The sequence below is a fragment of the Neovison vison genome, chromosome 8, assembly GCF_020171115.1.
Source record: "Neovison vison isolate M4711 chromosome 8, ASM_NN_V1, whole genome shotgun sequence".
Taxonomy (NCBI): domain Eukaryota; kingdom Metazoa; phylum Chordata; class Mammalia; order Carnivora; family Mustelidae; genus Neogale; species Neogale vison.
This window is the reverse complement of record NC_058098.1, coordinates 115,172,219-115,187,147: the sequence shown is the minus strand read 5'-3', so window position 1 is coordinate 115,187,147 and position 14,929 is coordinate 115,172,219. Positions and strand designations below refer to the sequence as shown.

Below are 14,929 nucleotides of genomic sequence, written 5' to 3'. Positions count from 1 at the left end.
GTGGGAGGAGGTGAGCAGAGCCTCTGAGGAATGGGGCAGAAACCATCACGTTCCAGAATTCATGGCCTTCAGCTCTGATCATCGAGTTTCTGGAGAGAGGCCCCTGCCATTCTCCACTTCATTACTTGTGTTTCCATGACGTACGTGTTTTCTTATAACCAATGTAGCTCTGCTGAATGTATTTCCATTCCCTGAGCCTTGGCTGAGATCCCAGTCGTGTGCAGCCTTGTGTCAAGAGCTTAGCTAATGGACACCAGCCCCTCACGCAAGGGCCTTCCCTAGATAACAGTCTGCAGAGCGACAGGTTAACATCAGTTCCTGATAGGACTTCTCTAAAGACCCTTGTGATCAATAGTCTCCCCCACCTCCTAGGGCCTTCCCTCCTGCTACCCTTAGATAAGACCTGGTGGAACTTACCAAAATCCACACTTTGTGGTTTGAATTGACCGATCAGGCCTTAGCCCAGGAACCCCAAAGCAGGCCAACCACAGCCTCTGACAAAGGCGTGTGCTCAGGTCCTGTGCCTGCACCCCGCCTTGACCTCCTTGTTTAGCCCCTCAAGTTATGTGGCACGCTTCCTCCAGAACCTGTGAGTAGTAAATCTATTTCAGTTTCTGTTGTGGTCTTCTGTTTTGCTCACCATCCAGCAACTCTATAGGGCTCTACTTAACAAATGTTAACTTCACAAAGTGTAACACCCTCCAAGATAGATCATGCTCTCAGGGATGTGGAGAGGTGAGTGTGGGGGAATGGGAGAGCCCGAGAGAAGGAAATCAGCTGGATGGCGACTGACAAAGTCCCGGGTATAGGTAAAAAGGACGAAGAAGAGAAGCATTGGTGACAGGAAGGGAGGAGCTGAATGTGAGACACATTCCACAGGAAGGATAATCTACTGGGTTACCAGGAGGTGAAGAGCAAGATGGAGGAAAGATGGCTCCAACCCAGATGGGATGATGTCACCGTCAAAGGAAAGAACACAGGGCGGCTGCGTAGCTAAGGGAGGAAGGGTTAAGATTTTTATCCTGGACGTGCTAAGTTTGAAGTGATGATGGAACATCGAGTAGAAACATACGGACCGACACCTGGTCCTAGAATGCAGGTGACAATCCCCTTAAAGCCAGAGAAGCGAGTTCAGAGTTCTTTACATATGGAAGCCATGAACGAGCTCTCTGAGGGAGAAAGGATTTAGAAAGAAAAGGATCTCTGGTAAATGGCTGCGTTTGAGGGCAAAGAAAAAAAGAAATCCTCGTCAGGATTGAAAGAAAACAGGAACAATGTGGCATCTCAGATTTCAATAGAGGACAAGTTTAGGATATTAAATAGTGCAGGGATCGAGAGGAATAAAAGTGGAAAGAGATTATTTCCTGCATCATTGGGAAAGTTTCTGACATTATACTTTCAGTGGAGTTAGGGACAGAGTGGCTGATTTAATGTGTTTAAAATCTTGAAAGAGAAATGAGAAAATAAAGGTGTTATGTGCCAGAAGACACATTGAAAGCTTCAGTGGTAGAATCTGAAAATTCAGATGGGTAACTCGTGAGGTCAGCAGATTTAGGTAGTCTGAGTCAGTTTCCACAGCAAAGAGAAACGTGAAAGTTTTAAAGAAAACGTCCTAGAATCCAAAGAAATTGAGAGAGAGGATGAATTTATCAGACAGGAGGGTTAGGGGTCGTTTCGGATACAGGAAACGCAGATGTGCATGTCCCAGCCGTGGCCTGCCTCTTTGAGCAGCACGTGGCACAGCACCCACCCTTGGTCTCTGTTGGCCAACCTCCCTGCCCAGGGAGACAGCCCCAGGTCCCAACCAGAAGGAAGGACAGGAAGGCATTCTAGAAGAGAGAGGTCACAGGCATACTATATCCTCCTGGACGAGGCTCCTGTTCTTGAGCTACGGACGTAATCTCCACTCACCTGCATGTCCTTGAATTCTCTTGTTGACTTGTGAAACCAACCAGCGGCCTTTGACCTTGCCCAAAGGGCAGTTAATGTCTCACTTTGTCACACACTCTTCATTTACTGGTGATGAGAAAAAGCCATGGTCCTATCCGCAAGATCCAAGAGCTCATGGCGCTCAAGGAGATGCAGAAAACAGAGTCAGAAAGTGCCCTCTACGTGCAGAGACCGGCTGCACATGCCTCGCTTGCCTCCTCTTTCCCACCCTGGAAACTGCAGGGGAAACACAGATGCAGGGTCCCTAGTGATGAAAAGGCCATCTCCACCGGCAGGTCACAGAGGTAAGGCAGCCTCCTTAGAAAAGAATTCCACCTGTTTTCTCATTCTTCAGTGAATTTGCTTTCCTGCCGACATTAAGGGACAAAATAGGTATATCTTTTACACTTGTTCCCATACCCAGTGGGACACCTGGCACTTGCTACCTTCTCTACCAGTGTTTGTTGCTTTGGATATAAGGTGACGTGTGCCTTGATTCTACATATTCTTTTTTTGTTTTAATTATTCACAGGTTATTAATCTATTAATGGAATGTAATTATTAACATATTATTAATGTATTATGTAATATACTCATGCAGAAGTGATATATTAGTAACTGCATTTCATGATAAATACATTGTAATAATTTAGCTAATACAGATTTATAAAAATTATAAATATATAACATATGATATATAAAAGATTTATATTAATCATGATTTAATAACGAATAATAATGTGATATATTGTGAATATAAATATATTGTAATAATTTCATTGTAAGTACACAGTATTTCATTTTTATTTTATTTATTTTTTAAAGATTTTGTTTGTTTATTTGTCAAAGAGAGAGAGGGAGAACATGCACAAGCAGGGGGAGCTGCAGGCAGAGGGAGAAGCAGACTCCATGCTGAGCAAGGAGTCCAACATGGGACTCGATTCCAGGACCCTGGGATCATGACCTGAGCCAAAGGCAGACGCTTACCCAACTGAGCCACACAAGCACCCCAGTACACAGCATTTTAGGTGCACATAGCTCATCACTATTTATGAATTTCTTTCTTTCTTTTTTTTTTTAATGACTTTGTTTCTGTGGGAAAAATGGAAAGTGGAGGGCCAAGAAAATTCTTACAAACAGGCTTTTGGAGCACTACCAATTTGTAAATCCCGTAATAGATGGTCATTATTTACATTGTAAATGTCTTTAAGTTTTATTTTGATTTTTGAGTTTTCTGACTGCTTTCAATCTAGCTCTTATAAACAGACCCTCATAGAATAAGAAATGAACCCAAACTATGAGGGGTCCAGGGGACTGGGACTCTTTGCCAGGACTTCGGGGCTCTCGTCTCCAGCTCTCTGCCATGGGCGGGGCCACAAGAACCTACAGAGTCCTTTAGTTTGATCCACTTCCACTGGCTCTATTTTTGTATCCCCATATTTAGCACACACAGCTATCTTTATCGCTCCAGCTGACTGGCATGCGAGTCCCCAGGGCATCAGAGTTATACAAGATTATTGAAGCATACTTCCTACTCTTGAAATAAGACAATGCAGAATGCCGAAAAGACATCAGCAAGCGATCACAATGTTAGAAGGAGTGTGTGTGTGTGTGTGTGTGTGTGCTTGCGTGCATGAATTTCTAAAGGTTTCTTTCTTTGTACTAAGTTGTATGCATTATTAGAAACACAATATTTATAATGCTTCCTGGAAATACGTCGTAGGTTATGTAATGAAATCTATTCCTATGCCTAAACTCACTTGAAAACATTAAGAAGTAAAGCTTCTTACCATCATGTAACCCAGATTTCAAAAACAGGGAACTTTATAACCTCTATTACCCTCTTCTCAATTGGGGCATCCATTAGTTTCATGGTCTAAATGAAGAGCTGAATTGTTCTAAAGGAAGAAACTCAAAAACTGCCAAGATTTTGCTTGCTTCTCAGTCCTTCAGTTTTAGCTGATTCCTGTAAGAGTGGCCAGCAGAATCGATCACAAAGGAAAAAACTGAGTCCTGAACAGATAGTAGGATCTCACAGACCAAGCTTCACATGCTGCTGATATAATTCTAGCTCTTCTGTTCAGATCTGCTGAATCCACTATCATGAGCCTCGTCCCAATGGGGATCTGTGCTAAGAGTAAAATACACACCTGATGTCAAAGACTTGGTCCAAAAAAAAAAAAAATGTAGACTATCTCACTAATAACCTTTTATATTGATTACATGTCAAAATGATGATGTTTTGATATGTTGGATTATATAACTACATTTTAAAAAAAGATTTTGTTTATTTATTTGACACAGAGAGATCACAAGTAGGTAGAGAGGCAGGCAGAGAGATGGGGGGGGGAGGCGGGTTTCCTGCTGAGCAGAGAGCCCAAACTGGGCTTGATCCCAGGACCCTGAGACCATGACCTGAGCCAAAGGCAGAAGCTTAACCCACTGAGCCACCCAGGCGCCCTTGTAACTACATTTAAAAGACCAATTCTAATTGGGGGCACCGGAGTGGCTCCAGTGGTTAAGGGGCCAACTCTTGATTTCTGCTCATGTTGTGATCTTAGGGTCCTGGTTGTAAGCGGCTCAATGTGGCATCTGCTTGAGATTCTCTCTCTCTCTCCTTGCTCATGCTCTCGTTCTCTCTCTCAAAAATAAATAAGCTCTTCAAAAAATTAATTCCATTTCTTTTCTTTCTTTCTTTTTCTTTTAAATGTGGTGACTGGAAAATACAGAACGACATTTGTGGCTCACATTTGATTTCTACTGGACAGCCCTGGTCTAGAAGCTTTCACAACAAACAGCAAGGCCTATAAGTGGTCTTTAAGATTGGAAGCCAGAGCTGCTGCAGAACTGTGCTTCCAATCAGGGTAACCAGAGGAGAATCTGACTTGGGATAAAAGTGAAAGCATGCCCTGTGTGTTTAGTTTCTCCACCCAAAGAATGTACTTCATTATTTTTTATTATCATATGATGTATTATTAGCCCCAGGGGCACAGGTCTGTGAATCATCAGTTTTACACACTTCATAGCACTCGCCATAGCACATACCCTCCCCAATGTCCATCACCCCACCACCTTCTCCCTACCCTCCCTCCCCCCAGTAACCCTCAAGTGTTTTGTGAGATTAAGAGTCTCTTATGGTTTGTCTCCCTCCTGATCCACCCAAAGACTTTTAAGAGTACCCAACCTGACAGTGACATTACACTTAAGGGCATAAGCCACTAGGGAAGAGAAATGTTACTGTAGTCTATGCAACACCCGCCTTCCTTCGCTCTTTCCTAATAGATAACGCAGGCTTCATTTCAGCTCTGTGGTTGCTAACTGTGCCCATCCCACTAGCGAGTGAATCAAGAATTCACTTGCTTTGAGTTTCTGCTGTTTGTTCCCCCAGCCACTGCTTATAAAAGGAAGACCAGGCATCCTTTCATGGAAAATAGAACTATAAATTTGAACTTTTTACATTTAATAGAAAAATAAAGCTTTTAGAGTTGTAGGTATGGACAACCAATGGCAAGTTTATTATTAGAGAAGCACTGTCAGCGGACACACACACACACACACACACACGGAAAAGTTCACACTGACCCCAAGTGTTGATATACACAAAAAGTTCAGCACAAAACCTGATGTGGGATTACCAGATTACTGAATCAAAAGCATACTTGGGGGGGGGGTCACTGCTGCCAGCAAAGAATTGTGTAACTGCTGGTAAAAACAACAGTGATTTCAGGAGTGGATTGAACACAAAACAATGACATCTTTGTAATGTTCTGAAATTGTTGCAGGAATAAAATTGAGACTGGCTCCTTTGCATTTCCCAGTCCGATCTGCTGACCATCTTGTCTGCCCATAATTGTTTTCTGCCATTCATTTCCTCCAATTGTCAATTATTACTAAAACAATTATGAAAAAAAAAAAAGTGTGTGTCTTTGTTTCCTGTTGCTGATGAATATAGTGAAGTCACAGACCAGGCCAGTGCATCATAATCTTTTCCATGACAATGAATTATGCTGTCACAAACAGGATACAGCTCTTTACTGGGCAAAGGGGCCGTAAATGGGGCTGAATTAGCTCAGATGTTATTGTCAGCCATGACAGCAAGAAATCCACCCTGGGACTTAACTCCTCACTTTTCTAAAACACACTGGTTTTTGTTCCTGATTATAAGAGTAGTTAGTGCATGCTTATCTTGAAGAACATGCTTATCCTGGAAACAAAGTAGAAAATGAAAATCCCCATTATCCCACCAAGGAGAGATTCCTATTGCTAATATTTTGATATGTAAATTTTTAGGTAACTAATTTTCATATAAACATATACAATTGTTAGGTAAAAGACTTCGCACCATGTATATAATGTTTTGCCTTCTTTTTCACTTAACATTTACTAAAAACATTAACTATTTTAATTAATGGTTATGTGAAATTCCACATTGTGGAACACTATTTGATGTTTTCCTCATTTTGTATATTTGTCCAAAATGTGTCCATTACAAATAGATACGCATTCTTTCACATACATTTTGGTCTCAATATCTGTGAATATGTCCTTAGGATATATTCCTAAGAGAGAGATTACTCACTTTTGACTAAAAACTATACTGTGTTATCTTGAAGTAAATATTTAGAATAAAATGCCTAGGAAACTTTCTTAACAATTAAAGCACCTATGTGAATTAAAAGCTTAATAACCAAACTTGATAATATGTGTCCTCCTAACAAGATAAAGAAGTGACATATTTTTCACGGTTACAAAGTTTAAGGTAAATCTGAAATATATCTATTCAAAAGACCCTTCAGGCCCACCAACTGTAGGGGGGTATATAATTCCACGAAGACCTTTTCCAGAATCTCCTAGCACAACTAGGCTCCAAACCATTTAGAAGCTCACAGATGTTTCTGCAGGGATTCTGTGAACTCGGTTTCCTAACAAGCTTGCTGCTAGCCGGGGCCAGCGCTGTCCCTGCCTGGCCCGGGCGTCATTACCGGGGACGGCCACTAGAGGACAGCCAGGGACAGAGAAAGAAGTTTGTTGTTTTTTTGTTTTGTTTTGTTTTTTTAACATTCGTAGGCCTGTTTTTGGCATAATTACTCATCTGATAAGCAAGGAAAAGTAAAACACGAGGCACGGAAGGTAAAACCAATTTTGGAAATAAATAACCATGAAAGTAAAGAAATACGAAATTCTCTTGAGTATACATGCTTCCCTTTTGGGGGAGATTAACCAAAAGGTGCAGAATTCTGAGAGCTACCAGTTAGAAAAAAAATTAAAGACCAGGAATCCAGCTAAAAATCGGGTGACAGCATGAACAACTGGTGCCTTTAGATCCTTGCAGATGCAGAAGGGGAATTCAGAGCTGATTGCTGGCTTGGGCCTCCTACACCTGCTTTTCACTGTCTCTCGCTAGCTAAGGAGTCATCGACAGATTACTTAACCTCTCCAAACCTCCATTTCCTCTTTTATAAAAGGTGGCTGGCGATGCAGCCTGCGCCTGGGCGGCTGGGAGCATCACAGAAAAGTCTTAGCATGAAGGAAATGCCCAATCAAGGCTGGCCCATTGTCATCTCTTCTGCTTCTCTCCTTCCTCCTAAGCTGTTTCCCATTTCCAGCTGCTCGCTTTGGATTTCCACCTGGCTGTCCCATCAGGGCATCAAAGTTAAGACTTCTAAAACCCAAATCCTCATCTCCCCGCCTCACTCCCTGACCTGCTGCTATCCCTCTGATTGGCTATTTCTTAGAATAGAAACGTAACACGAAACACAATATCCTCTCTGATGCTTCCTCTCCTCCTGTAACCATCACCAATTAGTTTACAAAACATGTCGATTTGTTCTCTAATGCGTCTCCATCTGGTTTCCGTCTCTCTGCGGCCACCAGAGCCCAGGCCTTGGCAACCTGCTCTCTCTGCCCCACCAGGTCCTGTCCTGAACAGGCAAATTCTATTGATGTCATTTCCCTTTCCAAAGCCCCGCAGTGGCTTCCCAGTGGCTTTAAATTAGATTCTAAACTCCTCTGTCCGGCATCACAGTCCCACCAGTCTGACCCCGAACCTCCTGCAGATGCCTCTCTCTGGCCCCATATGCTCACTGCCTCAGCCCCCACCAAGGGTTGATGCACAGCTTCCTACTATGGTTGCCCGATTTAGGAAATTAAAGCAGAGGACACCCACGTATGTGTGAATTTCAGATAAACAACAAATAATATTTTTGAACATGTATGTCCCGTGCAGTGGCTTCTCACACACACACACACACACACACACACACACATACACACACACACCTGTGCAATAGGACAGAGATATACTAAAAAGTTCATTGTCTAACTGAAATTCACATTTAACTGGGAATCCTGTTTTCCGTCTGGCAGTCCTCTTCCTTGGGTACATCAAGAATACTGCTGTCCCACTGGCCTGCGCAGAAGCCCACATACACGGCTCCAATCCTGTTCTGGACACTCTTGTCTCTTTAGTCATCAGCTGTTCTGCCCTGCAAGTCAACTCAGCCTCAGCACTCCAGGAAGCCCGCCTGGATTAGGATTTACCCAGTACCCACCATCTACATCGTTCATTTAGTTAATACGAATCAAGAAGTTGGTGTCAGGGGCTTTGTATCTTACATAATTCCCTTTCTCTGAGTAAATGCTGAGTTAGCAAAGGTAAAGATTGCTGGATAAGGAGGAAAACTCAATCAATATGCTTTGGTGGTGGCGTGTGCTGTTGCTAACCTGTCACATAGGGGTATGCGGGGATGAGAAAACCTCCAGAGGCCACTTATCACAGACAAACTAAAACCAAAATGGGACCCCCTCCACGGCACCTGGCCAGGTGGATGCTTCTCCCCACACTCCACGCCAACACATTCCACAAATCGTGCATCACATGCAGTGACTTTGCCGACTCTCAACACTTCGCACTATCTCTTCAATAATCTGATTTCCCCTGTATTTAAATGGGAGGGCCAGAGGTGGCTCTATCATGAGACCTATATACACAGAGCAATCATAAGAGTCACGTTGGAAACCCAGCAATACATCTCTATTTAACAGAAAACCTAAAAAAAGTTGACCATTTTTTTTTTCAAAAAATTGGCTAACTCTACCTTCAAATAGTCTGAGGAGCTTGAAATTACATCAAGAAACCAGTGAAACGATTCAACAATCCTCCCCCCAAATCTATTTTAAATGACTGGGATTTCATGAATATATTTATAATCATCTGTGGGGCCTCCAGAAACCAATGACCCACCATAAGGTTTCTAAAAGTGAAAAATATATATATTTTTAGAATAAAAAGCATAATGCCAAATTTTCTCTATTATTTAAACCTTCAACAGTATTTAAACCATTTTTATTCTGGTAATGTAAATATACAAATGTGTCAGATGAGAAAGTTGTTTTGAAACCATTAAGAGCAGGGAGTTCAACGTTCCCAGAAATCAAGATCACTGTCAGCACCATCTCTATCACTAGACCCACATGGAGGGGCAATTAAAGACGTTACCTGGGGCTTCACTTTGCAGAAATAAGAAAACAGATTCAGAAATAACTTTGCAGCACAGGAATGTCTTGGAAATGCATGCTAAGAGTTTGTCTCTTCAGATCTACCATATTTATCCAGATTAATTTTATTTCCCTCTTTCTTTGTACAGTTGAAGTTCAATGAAGAAAACTTGTTCTCCCTAGTCAAGAATACCACACTTGATTAGAGTTTCCAAGGAATGAATTCTAATATTCTAATTTAAAAAAAAAATAGCCCTTAAATTCTCCTAGGGAAGAGAGCAGCCAGCGGACTCCACGTGGAGACAGATCCGTGTCCTGGCGTCCTCGCCCCAGTCACAATCTGGTGACCTCAGCCTTTCTGGCTCCCAGCTTTGCTATCTCCTTGCGACAGATTCTAAACATACCAATCTCAAACTGGGATAAGCCAAAATAACAGCAACACGTTTCCTTCTGCTCTTTCTTGTCAACAGACCACAAGAAACATATTCTTTCGCTGTCCTTGTGACAACATTAATCAAGTTCCGCCAGGACACAAACGTGGGTATTCTCAGCAGTGGATGCAAATACGGTGCATCATTTAAACAAACGTACTTGTTTGATGGCAAGGAATGTTAAAAGAATTTGGAATGTCCCTAGGAGCTTTCCAAGTTTTTGTGGGCAGCATCGACTGTTCTTGGATTTAACCCATTCCCTTTCCACCTTTCCTCTTCCAAACCCGGGGGCAATTTTCAGGTCACTCAGAAAATGTACGCGACATGAATGTTTTGAAATCACAACTTAAATGTAAATAGTTATTGCGAACAGTTTCTATCACTGGAGCTGGTCAGTGATGTTTTTGGTGCTTCTGGAAGGTTCTCCTTTGTCTGAAAATGAATGTCCAGGAAAAGAAGCTCTGTATTAAAAACAACAACAACTTTCTCTCTGCTTACTTTTCTGCCAAATTTAACTTTTAATTAAAGCAACTTTTCTAAAGTTGACTATGTTTGCTTGCGAGCCGATTTCAATGTATTTTAAGCCAGGAGTGATCGAAGGAATGGTATACAGATTATTAAGTAGCGATTTGAAAGGACTGGACAGACAAACTCAAGAAATTATTTTCCAAAAATGATCTTTAGTAAAATTATTTATACTATTTACTCCCTGGTGATGATGAAGCAGAAGAATACTTTAAAGCTATCTTAAGGAAACAACTACGATTTCAAAAAAAAAAAAAAATTTATCATTGTTAAAAACTGAAGAAGTCATGATGGAGACTGGTTTCTGCATTTCTTCAGAAATAGAAGCAAGCTTCTGAGCTCTTTGTGAGGCCATGCCCTCACAGGATACACACTGTCTCTATTTGACACCCGTTGCTCCCGATATGCATGTAGACACAGCAATGGTTGGTCTTAAAAATGACACTTACCTTCACTCCCAGATTTGGACTCTTTTCCAGCTTATTCCTCTGTTGAACTATCTCTTTCCGCTTCTCCAACCCCTCCCAAGCGTCTCTTCCATGCATGCAAAGTCTTAGAGATTTCTGTCCTGTCTTCTAAAACGCTGCCATCACCTCCACTGCCCCAGCACTGGTCAAAAGTGGGAAGAGGAAAAAATTTCAAATTTGCAAGCTGTTTACGCCTCAGGACGACAGTGAAGCTGCTAAGCTTTGAGCTCAATGAATTAAAGGTTGTTTGGCTACATGGCAGGCACACTTCCTCCTATTCTTTCTGAACTTAGTTTTCCTGCCTCCCCTGGAGCTTTTTCCTTTCCTGGGCTATAAATAGGCTGGTCGTAAGAGCACGGAGGAAAGAAGAAGGCAGGAAATGTATTTGATTTCAAAAAGCAGTCTGAGGTGTGTGTGTGTGCGTGCGTGTGCATGTGTGTGCGTGTGTGTGTGTGTGTGCGTGTTTCTTTCAAGTGAATACCAATAAACAAGCTAAGGGAAATTCAGCTTTGGTCACAGTACCATAGTCAAAGTTTAACTTCTATCATCTTGGTTGTGCTAAATTGACATTTCCCACCAACAAAGCTGGGGGTTGGAGATGTACCATTTTCTATATAAGATACCATCCACAAACCTGTGTCACCTTCGTTTCCCAAGGGAATGATCTATAAAATGAAACTCCTGGGGGAGACGAGGCAGGGGGCAGACGATAGGGATCACCACACTGATTTCTTTTCATCCTTTCGGAGGCAAGGTTCAACAACAGAAGATATCAGCAGGTGGATGAGAAAAGTAGATGCTTTGCCTTACAAGAAACAATGAAGCGAAGTTTATAGACTCGTCATCCATCGGCATTAAACTAGAGGCGGTCCGCAGTTTTGCTACTCAAAGTTGTTTAACTTCTCTCATAATTACAGATGCCATAAAATAAAAATTAGACCTCATTTTTCACATGTCAGATGGACAGATCTAAATGTTGATATTGCCTGATATCATTCAAGTGGGGAGGAATAAGAATTCCCAAAAGGCCGAAGGATGGACCAACGGGCATTAACCACCGTATGGAGGGCAATTCTCCACTGCTTTCAAAATGTGACGCTCACATACTCTAACAAAATACTTAAACATGGCTCATGTGGCGAGCAAGAGAGCAGATCTGGAATATGGCGACAGCTCAGTTTGTGATAGATACATTGAATGCTCTTTTGATTTTTTTATAATGTGCATCTCATGCTTGAAAAACTTACTAATTTTCAGGAAGCCTTGATGGTACAGTTGGTTGAGCATCTGCCTTCGGCTCAGGTCACGACCCCAGGGTCCTGGAATCGAGTCCTACATCGGGCTCCTTGCCGAGCAAGGGCGGCATCTTTTCCCTCTGACTGCTGCTCCCCCTGCTTGTGCGTTCTTTCTCTCTGACAAATAAATAAATAAAATCTTTAAAAACTTACTAATTATAAAGAGAGAATTTTAAAAACTGGTATTACTTAAGGTCTTTCCTATGATTCTATGAGTGATCTGTGGATTATCTGTCATTTTCTGTTGGTCATCCCACAATCAGCGTCTGTCAACAAGCTGTTCTTTATGGGGGGGGGGGACTTTGAGAAGCAACACAGGGTGAGCCGGACAATCTCTTGATAGGAGGGGCTACTCTGCGTAGGCCCTGTCCACTGTCCACTGTCTGGGGACTAGTAGCCTCAGTAGCTCTTGGATCAGACTCTCCGGGGGAGGGGGCAGCAATCTGTGTGAACCCCCGCACTGAGGCTCACTACAGTGTGAGAAGCAGTGGTCTATACAATTATTTTATGAATACCCCACCTTCTTTTTCTTTTTTTTTAAAGATTTTATTTATTTATTTGACACAGAGCAATCACAAGTAGACGGAGAGACAGGCAGAGAGAGAGAGAGAGAGGGAAGCAGGCTCCCTGCTGAGCAGAAAGCCCGATGCGGGACTCGATCCCAGGACCCTGAGATCATGACCTGAGCCGAAGGAAGCAGCTTAACCCACTGAGCCACCCAGGCGCCCCAATACCCCACCTTCTGAAAAGGATTTGGTGACTCTAGTGAAGAGCCCTTAATGCATATTTGTTAGCTGCTAGAAGAGTGGAACTTAAAACTCCTTGTCACAAGAAAAAAATATATATATTTGTAACTATGTTTGGTGGCAGATGTTAACTCGATGTACTGTGGTGATCCTTTCATAAAATATACAAAGAGTGAGTCATGCTGTTGGATCCCTGACCCTAATACAGTGTTAGTTGTCAATTATGTCTCAAAGAAAAAAAATAAAAATAAAACTGAACAGGATTGAGGACAACTGATTTTATTTTACAGAAGAATAAGGAAAACTTCTAAATGCTTTTTAAGCTGGCGACTCCCGTTTAGAAGACCAGATTATATTAACATATAATGTTAGGAAGACACATTAACATATAATGTTAGGAAGACACACTAGTTTCCCTGTTGCCACGGAGAAACCACCTGAAGCAAAGCAAAAGGAGTGACAGGAACAAGCTGATGGGATTTAAGGGAGAGACAAAAGCTCTCTCTCATTTGGGGTAGTTATGATAAAAATGGATGAAGTCAAAGCTAACTTTACTAATATGTATATTTGAAAATGATACGTGGCCTGTAATAAGATGAAACCAAAGAAAACAGGAAGAAAGTAAGTCTCTGGATGAAAACAAAACGTCCCATTTCCCTGCTTTTGTTTCGTCATTTGATTATCATTTTTGGATCTAGCCATTTCTTGCCGTCCGTTTGTGGCCTTCATGAGAAGACCTCTATATTAGAAAGAATCGGTTAAACAAGGAGCTCAGCCAGAGCTGGTGGGGGGGAAAGCGAGAGTATGTGCATTCCCAGGCACAGATGGGGAGGCAAAGTTTTCTTTAAAAAAGAGAGACAGACAGACAATAGGGAGGGAGACAAACCATAAGTGACTCTTAATCTCACGAAACAAACTGTGGGTTGCTGGGGGGAGGGGGGTTGGGAGAAGGGGGGTAGGGTTATGGACATTGGGGAGGGTATGTGCTTTTGGGTAAATTGGAAGGGGAGATGAACCATGAGAGACTATGGACTCTGAAAAACAATCTGAGGGGTTTGAAGTGGCGGGGGGGGTGGGAGGTTGGGGTACCAGGTGGTGGGTATTATAGAGGGCACAGCTTGCATGGAGCACTGGGTGTGGTGAAAAAATAATGAATACTGTTTTTCTGAAAATAAATAAATTGGAAAAAAAAAAAAAAAAAAAAGAGAGAGAGAGAGAGAGAAAGGAGTGAATGACCCTCTTGTAACAGCAGATAGGAAAGAAGGAAGTCCATGGAGGTCAGGATAGAACAGGTCTAATGTACAGAAGTGATCAAAGGGACAGGAGTTCACATTGGCCAGAAAATGGCCAGCCACAGGATGGGAGGTTTCTGGAAGCAAACCATGTGCAAAGCATGAAGTCCACACACACAAACAAGCTCCCGGTGTATTTACCAGGCTTTCATTGTTCACCGGAAAAGCTCCTTGTCTTTTTGTGGGGAAGTGTTTTCCCTCTCACAAAGAACAGCTACACAGGGCTCCCCATACAGGCCATCTCTAGAAAGGAAGCATTAAAACATATATAGAAACAGAAAAGCTCTGTGCTCTTAATCTAAAATTAATGATAAGACTCTCTCAAAGGGCATTAGGGGAAAAAGTTGAAAGGCCTTGTGGGAAAAGGTCATGTGCAACTTTCTTCCACTACTTTGGTTTTGCAAGTGGAGGGAAACACACTTTTTTACTGTAGTCACCTACAAAGTATTCCTATGTATACAATAGAGAGGAAACCCAAGCAAAAGTTGTCAAAGAAAATGCAAAAAAAAAAAATACTCATATTTTCATTTGAGTGGGATACACTGTACCCAAAGGCCTCATAGATATTTTTAAGAAAAGCCTATCTTTGTTTACAACGTGTAGAAGTGCGAGGTGATCACACGTTGAGGGGAACTGTGCTCCTCTGACTTGAACTGTATCATCCTAATGAAAATAAGTCAGAACTCCTGGAATGACTAACCGAAAGAATGCTGGTAAATGATGGACCTCTACAGTGTAGTAGGTAAT

The 14,929-nt window shown here is 42.1% G+C and overlaps 1 protein-coding gene across 4 annotated transcripts in view; it reads right to left on the bottom strand.

Annotated features, from left to right (window-relative positions):
* RASGRP3 (RAS guanyl releasing protein 3) overlaps nt 1-11,074 on the bottom strand; it is a 106,845-nt gene extending 95,771 nt beyond the window's left edge. For all 4 annotated transcript variants that reach the window (XM_044261759.1, XM_044261758.1, XM_044261762.1 and 1 more), the window contains exon 1: nt 10,832-11,074. The gene's annotated coding sequence lies outside the window, so the exon portion shown is untranslated. The remainder of the gene's footprint in view (nt 1-10,831) is intronic.
* Nucleotides 11,075-14,929: the final 3,855 nt, after the last annotated feature.